The 19,576-nt window shown below is 45.9% G+C and overlaps 1 protein-coding gene across 1 annotated transcript in view; it reads right to left on the reverse strand.

Annotated features, from left to right (window-relative positions):
• Positions 1–18,148, reverse strand: part of Mgat4a (alpha-1,3-mannosyl-glycoprotein 4-beta-N-acetylglucosaminyltransferase A) — a 106,488-nt gene extending 88,340 nt beyond the window's left edge. The window contains exon 1 of the mRNA XM_005359940.3: positions 18,068–18,148. The gene's annotated coding sequence lies outside the window, so the exon portion shown is untranslated. The remainder of the gene's footprint in view (positions 1–18,067) is intronic.
• Positions 18,149–19,576: the final 1,428 nt, after the last annotated feature.

The following is a 19,576-nucleotide window of genomic DNA, read 5'->3' on the forward strand; positions in this document are numbered from 1 at the left end:
CCCCGCCAGTCCCCGCCCCAGTCCCCGCCAGCCATTGGCCGACACGGCCCCAAGCGAGCCGCTTCCGCTGCCATTGGCCCTCCGGCCTGTCACTTAGAGGCGCAATCGGGCAGCCTATATATTTCTCCCCAGCCCTTTACCCCTGCATCAGTGTCGCGGCCCGGACAGGAGTGCAGCCGCCACATCTGGCCTGCACCTTCTGGTCTGAGTGCATGCAGCCCCAGTAGCCAACAAAGGCCCCAGTGAACCCTCGGCGCGCAACCTGGCCACCATGGCTTTTCCACCTAGCTCTGGGTTCCATCTCCTGGCGGTCCAGGCTCGGTGACAGGTGCTGGCTCTAATCCAACCACAGTTTCTAGGGCCCACCATTCCAAACATCTCACTGTCAGCCCCAATGAAAAGCATCGCTATCCCCATTTCCCAGGAGGAGGCAGAGCTGCGGAGAGGACCATCTGGAGCAAATAGAAACAAGAAATATGACTAGGATTTAAATACACTCTATTCAGTGCTAATGTCCTTGATTTTTCCACTATGCGGTGCCTTCCCTTCTCTCTTAAGCACACGTCTTATCGCCAGTTCTTAAAGTTTAAGGTTGGCCTCAAACCCAAATAGATGAACATCTATAGAAAGCTTGACTGAGTAGCCTGTCCATTTTGGGACCGCTAATAATTAACGAACCTTTTGCACATAATCTTTTAGATATTTACCCTATACCAAGCCGGGTAAGTGTTAAGATCTTTAATTGCATATTATCGTCTGTTAATTCCCATTTCTCACGTCCGAGCTCAAAGGTTAAAGTGTTTGCCCGCGTTATCCTTAAGATAAGATAAAGGATGTGTTATCCTTACTGTCTCCATAATCCTCCCACCCACCCTGCAAACATTTACAAGATATCAAAGGACCACAGAACAAGGAGACAGCCTTGTTCTGGCCAAACCCTGGGGTAATAAACAGACTCTTATCGGAATACAGTAATTCAAAAGTGGAGGACTCTAATATTTTAGACAACGTCAGAGGGAGGGATTTTTGTTTAGGAAGAAAATCTCTTTATTTTTGTCTTAAAATCAGTCATTGATAATTAGCTATTATATTTATAGTTTCTTATCAAATCTTCTGTAGCAAGATTTCTTCTCTCCATCATTCCTGAACTGTTTTAAAGATTCAGAAAGAGACTCCCTCTTCCCCGGGCTCCACACGAGTTTAGAGGAAGTGCACAGAATCACTGTGGACACAGCTGGAGCCTGAGGGAAATGATACCCAGTGGCAACTTGGCTTTCTACTTGGGGGGAAATGGAGCTAAATTCTCTGTCTGCTATGACAGAAGCACTGCCCTTTAGTCACCCGGCAAGAGACCTCATAGTAGATACAAGCAAGACAGATGGAGCCCATACCAGATGCAATGTTTGAAACACGGCTGCGTTGAATTACTAAAATTCTTTTGTAAGCATAGACAACCCAGGTCTTGCTATCCAGTGCTCTGAATAACAGATCAGCCCACCGCTTCCTGCAGAGGAAGAAACGATTGCCATTTGACAAGAAAGAAAGCAGTGTTTTGTAGGACCATCTAAAAGACTGAGCAGCACAACCAGCCATTCTCCTGATATCCCTGCTTTATGTACAGCCAACCTTGGGAATTTGGCAGAGATGAATAGTCATTTAGGCAACTAACAGTGATTAGATCAGAATCTCCTTGATTCCAGAGCCTTCTAGCACTCCGTATCTCCACTTGCATCTTCAGCATTGACAAGCTTTATGATGACCGGATGAATATTAAGACACATTTCCGCTGTCCTTATTCTTTTCCTTCTTGGTAAATGAAGGAAATGAAAGTGTCCGCAGACATTTTCTAAGCAGAGACAAGTGTCAGATGAGAAAGGGAAACGGGATAGATGTGTTGTGGTTACGGAGTAGTACGTTCAGGAAGACTATATATAATCAGGCAACCTCCCTGGACTCTGGTTAGTGGAGAAACATCAGAAGCCAACAGAAACAAGACAACGTCCACCCTTTGAGGACCTTTTCTAATTGTTTTGTACATTTATTTCGTGTGGTCACGTGTGCATCACAGTACTGCATGGCACTCATGTAGAGGGCAGAGGTCTAGTTGCGGAGTCCGGGTTGCTGGGAATTAGGCATTGGACTCAGGAGGTCAGGCTTGGCAGTGGGCACAACCATAAAAAGCCCAAGGGGGGAGGTGTACCTTTTTTCATACTTTGCTGCCCTTCTAGCAGAATGAGAACAGTTTTTCTAAGAAAGAGTGGTGAATTTGCCATGATTAAATGTGTCTCCAACTAGTCACATTATTTCAGAGGAAAGTGCGGCTTTCGGTGAGTTGAACTAAGACATGGGAATAGTGAGGGATATGCCTCCTAGGTGTGAGTTAGAACCCATGATTGAGTCAGCTCTGTTTTGCAGCATTCACAATCTTGAATTTTCCAGCTAGGTCCAACTGCTTGGCATCACTTTAATAGCCACTCATAAGTAACGGAAGTTTGATTGCTAGTGCACGAAGGGAGAGGATGGAAAGCAAATACCCACCCTGGGTTCCGCTTCTTGGAAAATGATTAACTGGGTTTGAAAGATCGCTTTAATTGCTAAGGTATGGTGGCCCATATCTATAATCCAAGCACTCAGGAGGTTGAGGCGGGAGGATTACAAATTCAGGCCAGCTTCGGTTACACAGCAAGTTTGAGACCAGCTTGACCTACGCGAGACTCTGTCTCAACAAAACAAATCAGTCACAACAGAAGAACCCCCACCACGACCTGTGGAATTAACAATCAAAGGCAGTTAGTCTGATCCTGTGTCTGATCAATTTCTGGCTTGTTTTTTCTTCTAATCTCTTCATAGTGACTGTCCCTCTCTCTCGCTGCTTTTTCATAACTTTTCTAGTTCCGTGGTTTCTCCCTTTGCCTTCACACTATCAGTAAAATTGGAGCCAAGAAATTCAGCCTATAACTTCAACATTCTGTAATCCAAGGATTCTCAACGTTCCTAGTGCTGTGACCCTTTAATACAGTCCCTCATGGTGTAGGGACCCCCCAACCATAAAATTATTTTCTTTGCTACTTCACAACTTGCTACTGTTAGGCGACCCCTATGGAAAGGGGGTCCCGACCCACAGGTTGAGAGTTGCTGCTGCCACAGTCTGTCCCTGACAAAGCAGCTGAGCATGGCTGTTCTTTACAAAAATGTTCACTCTCCCAGAGTCATCCGCCTGTCCCCCGCTCCCCACCCCACAAGGGCCTATGATTACAGAGGCAGCTGGTGCCTCCCCACAGAGTCTCACAGACTAGCAAGAGACTTGGATAAGTAATTAAACTCTGGGCAAAGCACAGGAGCTGGGCAGTGATAGCAGGAGGCCATTAATCAGATTCTCGGGCAGGGAAGGCTTCCTGGAAGTGACATTCAAGCTAAAAGCAGACTACACACAGGAAGCGAATCTTTTCCTTTTATCTCTTTGATGGTGAGTGTTTGGCAGAAGGTCTTTCATGCGCTAATCAGTTTCCAAGAAATCAAGCGCAATATTGCCAGGCTGTTTTGTTTTTGTTTTTTTTCCCATCCCATCCCTCCCTGTGTTAGCAACCAGACCGGTGCGGTTTACACATGGTTATACACGGAATCCTGGCGTCTGGAGTTGGGTCCGTGCTCAGTATGTGGGCTTCAAAAAGGAGTCACATCTGGAGAGTCTCCATAGCTTTCTCAAATGCTATACGTAGGGGATGCCTTGTTTTAATGGGGAGACAGCGAGGATGCTGCTTTTCTCTACAATTGGCACCCTCCTTCCATGAGCTACAGCTCTCTATGGGGTCATGTAACTGAATATTGGGACCGTGACACTCTGGTAATAGCAAGGGGCTTTTGCACACATGAAGACCAAACATGAATTCAAAATCAAGCATGCGGGGAACCTGAAGTATTTGTGACAGTACCTGCCCCTTTTACACATGGGATTCACTGCAGCCTTGGTTCTGAGCACACATCACCTGGCCCACTATCACTCACACAATGTCCGCAACACCTCAGTTCAGACTTGAGTCTACTGTATGCTCGGCTTGCAGGGTACAACGTACAAAGTTGTCTGCTCTTATAGAAACATGATATTTTAATTATGGAAAACAACAGCATTTAATATTTCCCTACTGCTGTTCCTCGGCTTGCAAACATTACATTAGTATGTCTTTGGTTTATATTGTGTTCAAGTGTTTGATTTTAAAACTTGCTACCTGCCGGGCAGTGGTGGCGCACGCCTTTAATCCCAGCACTTGGGAGGCAGAGGCAGGCAGATCTCTGTAAGTTCGAGGCCAGCTTGGTCTACAAGAGCTAGTTCCAGGACAGGAACCAAAAGCTACGGAGAAACCCTGTCTCGAAAAAAATCCAAAAATAAATAAATAAATAAATAAATAGAACTTGCTACCTGAGCCTGTCATGGTGGCCTTTAAACCCAACACTCAGGAGGCACAGGCTGAAGCAGGCAGATATCTTTGAGTTTTGAGTTCAAGACCCTGCCTGGTCTGCACAGTGAGTACCAAGTTAGCCCTGCTGTCTCAAAACAGCAAAAAATTGCTGCTTAAGTTGATGACTTGAATTTCATTGAAAAAAAATCATTAAATGATATTTTGGTTGGGGATTAGGAAAGAATTTTCAACAATTTCTGAGATGGCCCTAAGCTTCCTTGTGCCATTTTGTACTACGCGTTTATGCAAACCAGTGTTCTCAACATTACTGATTATAAAATCAAAATATCAATCAACTGTGAAAAGCACTGAAGATGTTCCATTTCCTGCAGCATCAAATATTCAGCCAAGACTTAATTTTTTATGTGAAAATAAACAAGCACATTCATCTCATTAGTATGCAAATTTGCTTTTGTCTTTAATTAATGTTGCAAATAAATGTATAGCAAAGACTTGTTTTAAAATAAATTTCTTTACAACTTATTGTCAATAAATGTTTGGCTATATGTATATTTCATATGCCTATATACACAGTGTCATATAAAAATTTCTCAGGTGATAGGAATTCTAAAGTGGAAATTTTTAGGAAACCATAATCTAGTGGACCAGGGATCACCTGGGACATGAGAGTCTAGTAACCCAGCTGGACTAAATGGTGCAGACTTGTAATCCTAGGTACCGAAGAAGTTGAAGCAGAAGGAGTACAAGTTCAAGACCCGTCTGGGCTGCAGAGTGAGTTCAAGACTAACTAGCCTGAGAAACTCAGCAAGACCCTGTCTCAAAACAAACAGTAAAATAAAGGGCTGGGCATGTAACTCAGCAGTCCAGTACTTGCCTAGAATGGAAGAGGACCCAGGTTCAAACCCCATACTGAAGTGGGGGACCATTAATGTTATTTGTGAAACATGAGACAGAGTAACAGAAAGAGAGAGACTAATTCACAGTGTGGCCCTAGCTGGTCTGGAACTTTCTACACAGACCAGACTGGCCTTGAGTTACCAGAGATGTGTCTGCCTCTGCCACCCACATGCTGTGTTTAAAGGTAGGTACTACCATCCCAGGCCGTAGAATATTTTAGGTTAAAATCCACAGACTTACATAATATAATCAGACAGGACATACAAGACCAAGAAATTGGAAGAGAATATAAATGAGACCAACCACCATATTTGTGTCAGTCAGGGTTTCTACTGCTGTGATAAAACACCATGACCAGAAGCAACCTGTGGAGAAAGGGTTTGCTTTGGCTTCACAGGAAGTCGGGGCAAGAACACAAAGCAGGAGCGGAAGCCATGGAGGAGTGCTGCTTACTGGCTGGCTCCGTACGGCTTGTTCAGCTTTCTTATACCATCCGGGACCTCCTGTCGAGAGGTGGCACCACTCACTGTGGGCTGGACCCTCTCGTGTCAATCTTTAATCAGGCTTCCCCATAGGCCAGTCTTACAGACCATTTTCTCAGCGGATTCTCCTCTCTCCAGATAACTCTAACTTGTGTCAAGTTGACACGAAAACTAACCAGGACAACATTTAGTGAAGTGCGCATTAAGGACCCTCCAAATGAGAGACTGCAGAAAGCTAAGGTATTCTTGCTTTTACTTTGTACTCCCCCCTGCCCACATTGCTCACCAATGATCCCTTTCAAAGACACTTCCTAGTCCCACTCCAGATCCCATTACTGAGGCATATGGTTCAGACAACAGCCAAACTGTGTGGCTCCCTGACAATGGCATTAGAAGATCATGCCACACTTAAGGGCTGCCACCAGTGGTATTTCATAATGTGTACAAGACACTGCGAAACCATTGTCAAGAAACCTCTAAAAAGAGAATCCGACTATCTTGCTGGGAGCAGGATGCTTCCTATACATCCGATGCTTTGTGGCAGCCAAAGACTCTGTTGCCAAGATGGTTTCGGAGGCTCGGAGGGACGGTTCTTCTCTAACTGACTTAGTCACCTCATTAAGGCTGAGTCACTTGTTTTTATGATACTCGATGTGTATTCAGAAGGCATGGTGGATGGAACTTGAACATGAGAGAATTACAGGGATGTTGGAATATCCCCTAGCCCCCATTTCTTTCTTTTTGTTTCTTTCTGAGCTTGTCATGCATCTGAAATCTGCCCATGCATAAAACCAATTTGAGTAATTCATCCCTTCTACTGTCAATACATTTCAAACAAGATCAAAACCCTTATCCACATAATACAAACAGGACTATGGCTATCTATCAGTAGTGGATAAATGAGGATCTGGGCTCCCGGATCTCTGCTAAGTTTTCATTCATTGCCCGAACATCCTCCAGTAAGTGTATCCATCATAATCTAGTCAGGAAGAGGAAGGAGAGCAGGGAAAGGGAGGGGAGGAGAGAGAGGGGAGAAAGAAAGAAGAGAAACAGAGGGACAGGGAAGAAGGGGGAAATGTGAAAGGGGGTGAAAGGAGAAAATAAGCAGGGGGAGGGAAAAGGAGGGAAAGCAGGGCAGGAAAGAGGAGGAGGAAGAATCCGGAGTGCTGGGCTTACAGGTGTGTGCCACCGGACCGCAGTCTATTTGAGGCATTTTGTACACAAGGAACACACCAAGGGCTCCGCTTGCCGTGCTGCTGATGACGCAGGAAAAACAATGCTGGAAGAAAGGACTGAGAAGCAAAGAAGAAGCAGGGTGGATGTCGAGGCTCCTGGGCTGGCATCTGCTAGGTACGCCTAGAGAACTGCTGGGGTGGGTTCAGAAAGCCTGAACCAACTGGACAGCTGGAGACAGGAATTGCCCAATCCTTGCTGTTCTTACAGCGGCTGCTAGCAAGCGCCAGCAACCGCCACACCTGCAGACGGAGGCAGGAGCAGGAAGCATCTCTCTTTCCTCTGCCCTCTGATCTCCCACCACGACTCCTTGTAGATCTTAACCGGAAAAGCCAGCTGGTTATAGAGGCCAGGAAATGTTGCCAGCCAACCCCCACAACGCATGACTCCAGCATCATGTTAGGAAGGCAACTTGTAAGGCTCGATGAATAACCAGCCCAGTACCAGGTTTACAAAAACCGTGGCAGGCATTTCTTTCCAGCTAAAGCAAAAGTCCGTCCTGGAAACTGAGGGACTAGAGACTTGCCTACTTCTCTGTCTTCCAGCTCAGCAGGACTCATGGGATTTAAAAGATGCCTCTATCATTCCCATTGCTCCTAAAAGAGGTGTCTTACCTCTTTCAGGACAGCCATCACAACCAAATCTCTAGGAGGACTTCTGTATCAAACTCTTGTCCTATGAGTAAAATGTAAGCTGAGATCTGGGCCCTCCAGGAGTACTTGGTGTGGTTGCAGGAACCCTAGCTTCCCCCCACCCCCCACCAGTCTCCTTCATGCCTCACTAGAACCTCATTCTATATGGGTCACTCGGCAGAGCCAGGCCCTCACTTCCACACAGGGGCACCATGTCCCTGGTCCACTCATTCTCGGTCCCTATTCTGCCACCCTCATTGGCTAGTTAACAGTTTTCAAGGTCCAACTTGATGCCACCTCCCTCATCCAACCTTGGGAGAGGTGTCGACCACCAAATGAAACCTTTCACATCCTGAGTTTTCACGCTGGGGGTGGGAGCTACACGGAGATTGAAGAAGGCACAAACAGGAGAGAGCTTTCTTTCTCTGTGAATGGGTTGAAGGAGCCCTGGCCCCTTCGGAACACTCCAACTACAAGCAGCTCAGCTGCCATGATGCCCGGGAGCAATGTTTTCTCCAGGTTTTCTCGAGTGGAGGTGAGGAGGCAGGGCAGCACACTGAGTTGCCAGCCTGCTGCCTGGGTCTTTCCGCTGCTGCCTCCTGAGGGCAGGCACCGCCTCATTCTGCACTGCCTACCTTCTAACACGCGGAGCTCTGCAAGTGGCTGAAGACCGAATTAAAGAGGACCACGTGGGACAGGAAAGACTCTCGATCTGAACTTGAAGAACTGGAGTCGGATTTGGAAAGGGGAAGAGGTCCCACGTGCTTGGTCACAAAGGGATTAGCACATCCTCGGTGCTCCTAGCACCTGACCAGGCTGGCCCTGACTCAGCAGAGGTTGTGAACAGAGGCATCATGGAAAGCATGGATGCCAAGCAAGGGAGTTTGCAAGGCAACCCTAAATGAGTGGAGAGTCCTGAAGATCTCTGAATAGACAGAAAGGACTATAACAAAAAATACTCAAAGGCGAATATAATATATAAAGAACAAATACCTATATATACACATATGTATGTATGTATATATGTATGAGGAATAAATTGGATAGAGGAAGTCTGTCATTAATACCAGCTAGAAAACTGCTATAATGATTTTATCTGAATGAAAAAAATAGGGCCTTATTTTGACCAAAACCAACATATTCCAAATATGTATCTTTCCTAAAGACGCTCAGTAAATTTGCTCATTATTTTGATTTTCTTCTCCTAATCTGACAGCGGTCTACAGTTACTATCACAAAACATAAGATCAGATAAAAGAGAACAAAGACTTGTCTTTACATGACCAAATGTTCTAATGTTCATGTCTTCAAAAGAAAAAATTTGTGGCGTCGCTTCGGTAGTGAACTGTGGGGAAATGAAGGTGTCTCTACAAAAGGAAGCTTCGAGAATTATGTATCGTATGATGGATTTGTTCCAGTTCACAATTACAAAGGGGTGTGGGAAAGCAGAAATAGCTTCAGACTTCAATAAAATAGAAGTTTGGTCCAGTATGCATCAATAAATCTTCTAAGATAATCTTCACAGAGCACACGGGGAACATAGTTCTTATCAAATTCTTTGAAAGCTGTTGGGGCCGTGAGCTTTTTGCATAATTAACAAATGCTCAGGGGACACATCTTGTGTGCACTAGCTGCCCTGGTCTTCAAAGGGACTGAATGGAGAGGTGACGCTCGGCTCTCCCGAAGCTGAGCAGTCGGCCCCTCCCGGGTTACAAAGCAGAAGAGCAGTTCTGTAGAAGAGGCGCTCACCTAGTGATGGGGACCCATGCCTTGCATCAGCGGCATTCCCGTTCCTTTGCCATGGGGCCTCAGGCTGGTTTCTAACCTTGGGCCGTCTTCCAGCCAGTCCATCCTGATTTCTGAGTCTTTGTCTTTCATCAACCAAACTGTTGCTCCATACAGCTCTTCACAAAGAACATTATGTTCCCTAGTTTCCCTCTATGCGCCCTTGCTATCTGAGGGTTTTTTTTTTTTCACACAGAACATGCAAATTTACTAAGTGTCATTTTCCTAGGAATTAATCAAATATATCTATCCAGAGAGAAAGAGCGAGGATCAGAATTCTTTTTGTAACCCTGGTTTCTCTGTCACAAAGACAGGCAGACACACAACCCACGGGGGCTTAACACTCAGCCCCCTCCCCAGTGGGATTGATTGTCAAGGGCTGAGGTCAACAGAACTCATCAAATTCACCTCTGGAGGCCTCTGAAGTGAGACGTGCAGGCTCCTTCACTGTCAGAACAGGAACAGGATCACAGAGGCTAGAGTGGGTAGAAGTAAGGTGTGAGCCACACAGAAGCTAAAGGCAGAGAGGAAAGTAGAGGGAAAAGGTTGGCAGAGGGGGAGAAGCAGAAGAGACAGAATGGTCAACACATAGGAAGGAGCTGGGGCTGCTCCCGGACCTGTTGCTGTGAGGCACCAGGGGTGTCCACTGCCACAGGCTAGGCCTGGAGGAGGATTTGAAATAGTCCCTGAGGCTGCAGGTCAGCCTGGGCTCAACATTTATCCTGAGAGTCTATGAAGGGGAACGTAGAGGGACTGAGAACTGAGGAAGGTGCCCATTCTCACAGTAGTACTTGACTCTGTGTGCATGTGTGTGCGTGCGTGCGTGCGTGCGTGCGTGTGTGTGTGTGTGTGTGTGTGTAAGCCTGCTAGTTCTTACAATGTCACATGGATGCATTCACATGTAAACAAAACATCCTAGAACTGTCGGCTTACAAGATTCCCAGACTACTATATCTCACTATGTAGTCCAGACTGGCCTAGAACTCGTGCTCCTCCTGCCTCAGACTCCTGAGTGCATGGGTTAAAGGTGCATGCCACCACACTTAGTGAGATGTTATTTCATTCTAAATAGCAAATTTAAGACAATTGACCATGGTGGCAAAGAACAGAAGCGATTAAGTACGCAAAGATCTTAAGGCAGCCAGTTGGCCTTCAGTCCATCCGTCTAGCAGTGTGAGATTTATCAGCGCGGAATCGACAATCTTGTCACATAGAGGACCAGAGTGACCTAGTTCTCATCGTCGTCGTCATGCTATTTCTGTTCCAGGCACCTTACTGAAAACCTACACACAGCGTGATCAGTTCCCATGATAAGTCCTTTCATTTCATCATTCACCAGCCCCACAGACATGATCGTGGTTTGGGGTTTTTTGTTTTTATCACGTTTACAACTTGCTAACCCGAATTCTAGCTCATTCGACATAAGGATGCTGCCAAGGCTGCTGTTCAGAAAGTACTGAAGAACTGGACTCTGAAACTTTTAGAAGAATGAGGATTTGACACCATAGCCTTATAAAGAGAAAATAGAAAATTACTCAATGCTAATAGAAAAAAAAACAAATTGGAGTTATATTGGAAAAGTGCCCCCGAAGAATTTTCCTCAGATGAGAACCGTGTTCTCATTAGAAAAATCTGCAGGGTGCAGAGCTCCAATCACCTAATGGTTTTTATGTGTTGTTTCATTACACCAGGCTTGGAAGATGGTTCAGTGCATAAAGTACTTGGCATGCAAATGTGGAGACCTGAGTTCAAATCCTCAGAACTCAGATAAAAGTCAGACACCGTAGTACATACCTAAAACCCTAATCCCAGCAAGGTGGAGACAGAAGAATCTCCAGGGCTCACAGAGGAGCTAGCCTGGCATCTGCAGCAAGGAACAACAGGTCCTGTCTCAAGGTGGAAGGCAATAACTGATACCTGAGGCTGTCTTGCTGTGATACTCACATGAATTTGTACACATCACGCACACACACACACACACACACACACACACACACACACACACGAGGAAAGAGTGCAAGAAAAAGGCACAAGGTAGCAAAAATTCTAATTCCAGGAATGGGAAGACAGAAACAGACAGATCCCCAATGCTTGAAAGCCAGCTCGTGAGCTTAGGGTACAAAGTAAACTCCAGCCCAGTGAGAGAGCTCCCTATCTCAACAAAACAAAACAACCAACACCGTTGCACCTTGGGGAAAGTGCTGTCTAAAACATACGGCAAAATAAGGCCTCCTCTCTCTAAGAGCAAAGGCCCGTGGCCCCTTCATCTTCCAGACCCAGGAGGAGAAGCCCTTGTCTTGACCTCTGCTGAGAACAAATATTTAGAAACTGTCCTCATGGACACACCATTACTCTTTGATTATATAGAGTATTCCTTCCTGTTCAACAAATATTTATGGAGCGGATTCCTTGTGCTTGTACACGCAGCTAATAAGACTCTGTCTTCTGCCTGAGAGACAGGGTAGGCGCAGAAGCATGACAAGAGACAGAGCAGGGTTGGGCCTGGGGAGTGGGTATTTGGGCTTGCTTGTCTGCTTCCTAGAGTGGAGAACTGTCAGCACTAACTCTGGAATCTGAACTGTATTATATAGATAACAAGAAGCCACTGAGCTCTTTTGAGAATGACCTGCTTGGAGCTATGCCTCAGGAGATTCCCCTGGAGACAGCTGGCACAGTAAGTGGAAGGAGAGGAGGGGAGTGTGGGTCCTCTGAGCAGGAGTCCATGAGTCCTCACTGAGGCTGCGGAGGGGCCAGATAAGAGGAGAAGGCAAAGGGAAAGCATCGAGATGTCAAGCCCAGGGTCAGGCTGCAGGCTGCATTCCAGATGAAAGCAGCCACTACGTGAAGGCATTCAGGAGGAAGATGATGTCAGCAGGCCCTATGACCAGACTGTTAAGAGACACATCATCGCTGCTGGGAAATGAGCATTAGACCTTAAGGAGCAGGAACAGAGATAGGTGACGGAGGGCTTGCTTGGTGTCTGCAATCGCTCTGGTACAAGCCTCAGCACAGTGAAAACAAAACTATTAATAATAATGGTGATGATGATGATGATGATAGAGCTAATCAAACAATTCAAAAGAAAGATGAGGAGATAGGAGAGAGGTTGAGAAAAATGAAAAAAATCCACTCTTACCCACAGGAGCTAGTTCAGGGGAGCAACGTCAGCTAATAGCCACATGGCCATTTGTGAAGCAGTAAGGTCCTAGGAGACATCTCCTTCTTTCTCCTCCCACCCACTGTATGAGCTGGCAAAGTGGAAGGGTGGCCCAGGTCTGTAATCCCAGCACCACAGAGGTAAATGCAGGAAAGTCCAACGTTTAGAAGTCCTCCTCAGCTACATATAAGACCAGAGACCAACCTGGGATGTATGAGACCCTGTTTCTAAACAAACAAGCAAACAAAGAAACAAACAAACAAACAGACAAAATGTTCCAGTTGATAATCATAATCTCCCATCGCTGACTAGACAGTTTCCATCTTAGTTCTTCTGGTCATTCCTGGCATTGCTGCTGTTTTTAAAACTCTACATTTAGTGTGTACATGTGTGTATGTGAGTGTTTGCATGTGTCTGTGTATTACCTCGTGTGTGTGTGTGTGTGTGTGTGTGTGTGTAGGTAGAAGGATAATTAGTAGGAATTGTCTTCCTCCTTCTGCCATGTAGATTCTGAGGATAGAATTCAAGACTTCAGGCTTAGCAACAATCACCTTTACCAACTAAACCATCTCACCTGCTGTCTTTTGTAGCTGCAGGTAAGGACAAAACTGGTAACTGTCCTTGTCCTCTGCCAGACATCCCACTAACGATACACACATTAGCTGGTTTCATCTTGTCTGCAACCCTAACAGGCTGGACTTTCACTTTGCCTGTTTCATGGATGAGAAAGCCAAGGGCAAGGAGAGCTAAAAAGGGCTGGAGAGATGGCTCAGAGGTTAAGAGCAGCAATGTAGCGCAGTTCTTGTTTCATTTCTTTCTTCCCTGATCTGCGTGTGTGTATGTGTGTGTGGGGGGGGGAGGTGTCTGGGTGAATAGGCACACTTGTGTGTGCAGGTACACACATTCACACGTGGATGCGTGCACATGCGGCCAGAGGGCACTTGGGGTGTCCTCAAGCACCTCCACCTTTTGTTGGAGTCAGGGTCTCTCACTGGCCCAGAACTTCACTAAAGGAGGTTACACGAAGGAGCCAGTGAGCCTCTCGGGAGCCTCCAGTCATTATTTCCCATCGCACCATCACTAGGCTGGCATGAACCTGCCCCTATGTCTTCATTGCGTGGGTCCTGGGAGATCAAAACTCAGGCCCTCACATGTACTGCAAGTGTTTCACCTACTGGGCCATTTCCCTCGACCTCTCTGGAGGTCTCACGCTAGCTATAGCCAGAAGAAAATGTTGATGAAACTTGACATGTTAGTGCTTCGTAATTAATTAATTGGCCCATGCATGAGGAAAACGGTCAAAGGAAAATCGCAGAAGAAATGCAACCCCCGTGGATGTCCCTCCAGCCACCTGGCAAGTGAGGATAGATACGAAACCCCTTGAATCCTAAGGAGAAGCATGGCCTGTCCCAGCGTGAACGGTGCGGTGTTCATAGTGGTAGGTTTCTTTTTACCATCTCAGTGTCTGAGCTGCACTGGTAACTTTCCCTGTTGACTGGCAGTTCATCCTGCTGCCGACAGGGATGGACAAGTGTGCAGACACCAATTGTGTCTCTATGAGAACAACTTTCCTTCGTGGCAGGAAGGAGGGAGACCCAACTTACTGTGGAAACTTGGCCATTCCTTAAATGCATAAGACAAGAAACAAGCAACAGAAAGACACAAAACAGAAAGCACATTTTTCCAAATAATTACCTCTCCCAAAACTAGTACAGTCTTTTTGGGGTGCTATTAAATTTTGTCATCATTTGCATCTGACTCAGAGATGTATTTTGAAGTTGTTCTACTAAAATTTAAAACATTTGCTTTTCTTTCTTTCTTTCTTTTGGTTTTTTTTTTGGGGGGGGGTTGTTTGTTTGTTTTGTTTTGTTTTTTGGATTTTCAAGACAGGATTTCTCTGTAGCTTTGGTGCCTGTCCTGGAACTAGCTCTTGTAGACCAGGCTGGTCTCGAACTCACAGAGATCCGCCTGCCACTGTCTCCCGAGTGCTGGCTGGGATTAAAGGCGTGCGCCACCACCGCTCAACTCAACGCTTGCTTTTCATATCTAAAATATGACTGCTTTCTGGCTTGAATGTGAAGGTATGTGGACTGGGCAGTTACCCACACAGGTTTAATTAGAACACAAGGGCAACCCCAGACCAAGAAAAAGAAAAACCTTTTCTTGGGAGATTCTCTGGCAGCTGGCCATGGGCACCTTATTACAGTTTGTTACTCCAGTCTAGAGTTTCTGTCTGTTAAAACAGTGGAGACTCCAGAAAGGGAGCTGAGCCCCCAGGTCAGGAGAGCAGGAGGTGCTGGGCTCTGGTGACAAGCTAGCACCCACCTGTGTGAAGGAGGAGCTGCAGGGCTCAGGCCCATTATCACCACCTAAGAATGGAGGCCCCATCCTCTGAACAGCAGGAGGAAATGGAGATTTCTTACAGCCCCGCCCCCACCCCTGGATCAAATCTAGGACCTTTCACGTGTCTGGAAGGCGTAGCACCACTCAGTTATCTATGATGTCTTTGAACTCCCAGTCCTGTCTCAATTTTCTAAGATCTAAGTTTACAGGCCCAGGCCATTGGGCCAGTCTCAAAATTCTGATTCCAAAGCTAATGTCTCCTCTTTAAAATAGCCAGAGAGCAAGTTGGAATAAATCTGATGGTCATGTTCCATGTAAAAGGCTTTGTGAAATCCTCTTAATTATTTCTCTTGATGTGAACCAATGTACTGAGACCTTAGATACTATTTGCATCATAGATTTTTCTATCCAATGTCTGAATTGCATATAAATCTATGCCTTATATTTCATTAGTATGTGCATTACATATTATATATCATATTAATACACTATAGCATCCATTTATATTAGTATACTGCTTACTCGTATGTCATGTCTGCTAACATTATAGCATGCTAATATACTATATGCTACATACATTAATTACATATTATATATATTAATATACTAGCAATTAAGAACTCTTAGAAGCCCAGTTTTTCACATCTGTAAAATAAATATGACATCAGCTATTCTATTAATCAACCTTCTATTACTATGATGAAATTTCTGAGGCGAACTACTTTGCAAAGAAAGGAGCTTTATTTCAGCTCACAACTGCGTAGGACAAGGACAGCGTGGTGCAGGGCCTGGTGAATGCTTTTTGTATTGCACGATGGCAGCACTACATGCATGCCCCTGTCTGCAAGGTTTCTTGCCCTCTCATAAAGACATCAGTTTTAGTTATGAGGCCTCTACCCCAGTGACCTAACTTACTATATTATGTCCCCCCAACTCTAAACACCAGAGTAGGATGAAGCCTAGGGAGACTTGGAGTTAAACTTCCTGTTTGAGTTCAGGGGACAAAGCATTATGCAAACAGCAACCACCTTGCAGGGGACACGTGTTTCTTGGCAACCTTTCCTGTTTGTTTGGTTGCCTGCCTTAGGGAAGCCACGTGAAACAGGGACCTCCTAGACTCCCGTATCTGATAGAGAAGCAGCTGGCACCAGAGGGAAGGACCTTCGAGCAGAAGTTAACAAATGGAAAACCTTGGTGCAGCCACAGAAAAATGATGGCGATGAGTTAAGCTCTCACCGTCTTTTCTCCTCTGTTTTCTGACTGTTCCAGGCTTTATGAGTCTTTGCAAGCTTATCCTTCAGGTAGGACTAAGATCACCAAAGGTCTGAATGGTCAGGAAGGGCTTGGGCAGAGTGTGTTCTCAGCCTATAGGGGCTGTTCTCCCACCACGCTGTGCAGCCCCCAGGGAGCCTAAACAGCCCTCCTGTTGTCTTATGTCTGCTTCGTTTCAGACCTGACCAGACTTTGTCACAATCAATGAGTGCTCAGCCTAATAAAGGCAACGTGTAGCCAGTATGTGATAGGCAACTCTAATCGCTAAAATTAACTATCTGTGTTGGCAAGTATTGAAAGTCGCTTACGCAGAGGGCACCAGGATGTGGGGCAGGGTGGTGGTAGGAGAGTGACATTTCCCCTTCTGGCTGGGCAGGTTTGCCCAGAACCCTGTTCCGAGATTTGACATTGTCCTCATTCACCCAACAGCGTGGAATTCTCCTGGTCCTTTCTGGGCAGCCCTCTGCTGTGCCCAGGATGTGGTTTCAACTGTGCCCCTACTTGTTTTGTGTCAGCCAGGCCCCTCTTTGTTTCCTTTTGAACTGTGCACCTATCCCCCTGTCCGGGTTTGGGTGGGGTGGAGGACTCTTCCCCAATCTCTCTTCTCTCCCCGGGCTTTCTTCCAGCCCCACTTCTGTCCCTGTTTCTGCATGTGAAGTCCCAGCTTCTGGTTGCCTCTTTGTCTGAATGCAGAGTTTGACACAGCTAGCCCAGAGCATCTTCTCTCCAGGGGGATGGGAGGACCCAGCTGCCATCCCTTCTTCCCCTTCTAGAACCAAGCTCATTGGATGAGTGTGTCTTCCAAGGGCTCCTGTGTTGTAAGTGTTGTTCCCAGTGTGATGATGGTTAAGTAGTGGAACCTCCAAGGGGTGGGAGCTAGTGAAAGGTGGGGGCATTAAAGGCACATCATCTTCAGATGGGACTGAGGGGTTTTCCCTTCAGTATTGGGGTTCAAATCCATGGCTTTGCTCATTGAAAGCAAGCAAGCAAGCTATCATAGGGATATATCCCTGATCCTTGGTTTTATAAGACACTCACTGGGGAGCCCAGGCCAGTCTTGAATTTTCTGTGACCCCAGGCTAGCCTCCACCCCACTCCTTTTGCCTCTGCTCCTGATTTGGGATTACAAGCATGGGCCAGCACTGGGTCAAATCAAGTTCAAATTAGACTTCTATTAGTTCTGTATGAGTCAGGATTTTATTGTTTTGTTTTTTTGAGACAGGGCTTCTCTGTGTAGCCTGGGTTGTCCTGAAACTCTGTCGGCCAGGCTGACCTTGAGCTCACAAAGATCTGTGTGCTTCTGCTTACTGAGTACAGAGATTAAAGGTGTGAGAAACCACTGCCTGACTATGAGTCAGTTTTGTCTTTTTTTTTTTTTGAAAGAAGGGAGCAAGGGAGCAAAGGTAGAGCACACCTTTAATCCCAGCATTCGGGAGGCTGAGGCAAGAGGATCTCTAAGTTCCAGGACAGTCAGGGCTACACAGAGAAAGACTGCATCAAAAAATAAAACAAAAGAAGGAAGGAAGGAAGGAAGGAAGGAAGGAAGGAAGGAAGGAAGGAAGGAAGGAAGGAAGGAAGGAAACCTATCCCCTGTGAGGCCCTGGCTTCCTGACCCACCGTGTATGCCCACTCTCGTACATACTCTTGTCATGGCACCATCCACCAGGATGCCTCACCGGAAGCGAGACAGATAAGACCACCCAGACTCAGGCTTTCAGCCTCTAAAGCCGTAAGCGTACTTAGCCTGTCTTTGTATATTAGCCAGCCCCAGGAATTTTGTTATAGTAACAGAAAATCAATTACTAGAACCCCCGCTCCCCTATTTGGAGGATAGCATCTATTGCTTACTGTGGCTGCAGCTCATATCTTAGGTCCAGCTTCTGCTCATCCCTTTCTTTCCCTGTGTACTGAGTCAGCTGCCATCTGCCAGTTTGCTTTAGCTGTTTGGACATATCTCCCATATGTCCTGTGTCCTCATAATGACAAATCCTCATGACCTCAGCCTGTGGCTTAGAGGTCAAGAGTGCCTGTTGCTCTTCCAGAGGATCTGAGCTCAGTACCCCAAACCTACATCAGGCAGCTCAGCTCAGTACCCCAAACCCACATCAGGCAGCTCAACCACTGTCTGTAACTCCAGCTACAGGGGATCCAATGACCTCTTCTGGCCTCTGCAGGTATTGCATGCATGTGCACATGTACATACACAGACAAACCATACACACACGTATGTGTATGCACATACCTATAAACTTTTTTTGTTTTGTTTTGTTTTCAAGACAGGGTTTCTCTGTGTAGCTCTTTGGAGCCTATCCTGGAACTAGCTCTTGTAGACCAGGCTGGCCTCAAACTCACAGAGATCCACTTGCCTCTGTCTCCCAGGTGCTGATTTAAAGGCGTGCGCCACCACTGCCTGGCTACCCATAAACTTTTTAAAAAAGAAAATCTCAAAATATGGCACAAGCTTCTTTGTAATTAGGGAAATGAGAACTAAAAATATAATGTGATATCCACATATCTACTGCCAGGTAGAGGATGTCTAAAATAAAAATGAACATAAAAGGTTACTGAGTTTTCCTACTTTACAGGTAGGAGGGCAATTAATATAAATGCTTTGGAAGACTGTCTGGGAGCGTATACAAAAGATGAATCTTGAAAAAAGAAATGTAGACTACTTTAAGACATCTTTGACAACCACCAAAAATTCTCTCCCTATCCCCACATTTAAAGTACTTAAGGAAAGAGCTCCCTGCAACACCATATGATGCCGGAAGGCTCTGTAAGTCACATGCTATGATTGCAATAATGATAGATACGTGGTGGTGCCATCTTGGGTGGGAGGCAGAAATACCCACCCTGGGTGAATTATAAAAGGTCTTGAGGCCCACAACCTGGCAGAGATCATATTGGTTGTGCATGTAGTTGGTTTTTATTGGCAGCACGCTGTCTAACCTCACTGTGATAATTAGAACAGTATTGGTGGCAAGAGGAAGTACTCAATTAGAACAATATTTAGCAAAAAGGAGGGCTTTGCATTAGAAACTCTAGGAGAAGAGGGAAGGAGATTCTCTCCCAGGTTATTGGAATACCTTCCTTCCATTGACTCAGCCTCTCTTCTCTGGTCTCACTCTTCCAGTTCCATATGGTGGTGGACACCCATTCTTTCTCATTGTCCATTTTAAAACCCCAGGGAAGGAGACTAGTTAGCCAAATGTGGATCATGCTGGCCCAATGGTGAAGCATGGTAAAGGCATGGGAATGACCAGCACAGTTTTATATCCATTGACTGTGGCTAGGAGGCAGAATGTCAGAATTCTTGCTCCAGTCAAGACAAAGATGCAAGGAGAATGAAAGCTAAGG

Source organism: Microtus ochrogaster, linkage group LG2, assembly GCF_000317375.1.
Source record: "Microtus ochrogaster isolate Prairie Vole_2 linkage group LG2, MicOch1.0, whole genome shotgun sequence".
Taxonomy (NCBI): domain Eukaryota; kingdom Metazoa; phylum Chordata; class Mammalia; order Rodentia; family Cricetidae; genus Microtus; species Microtus ochrogaster.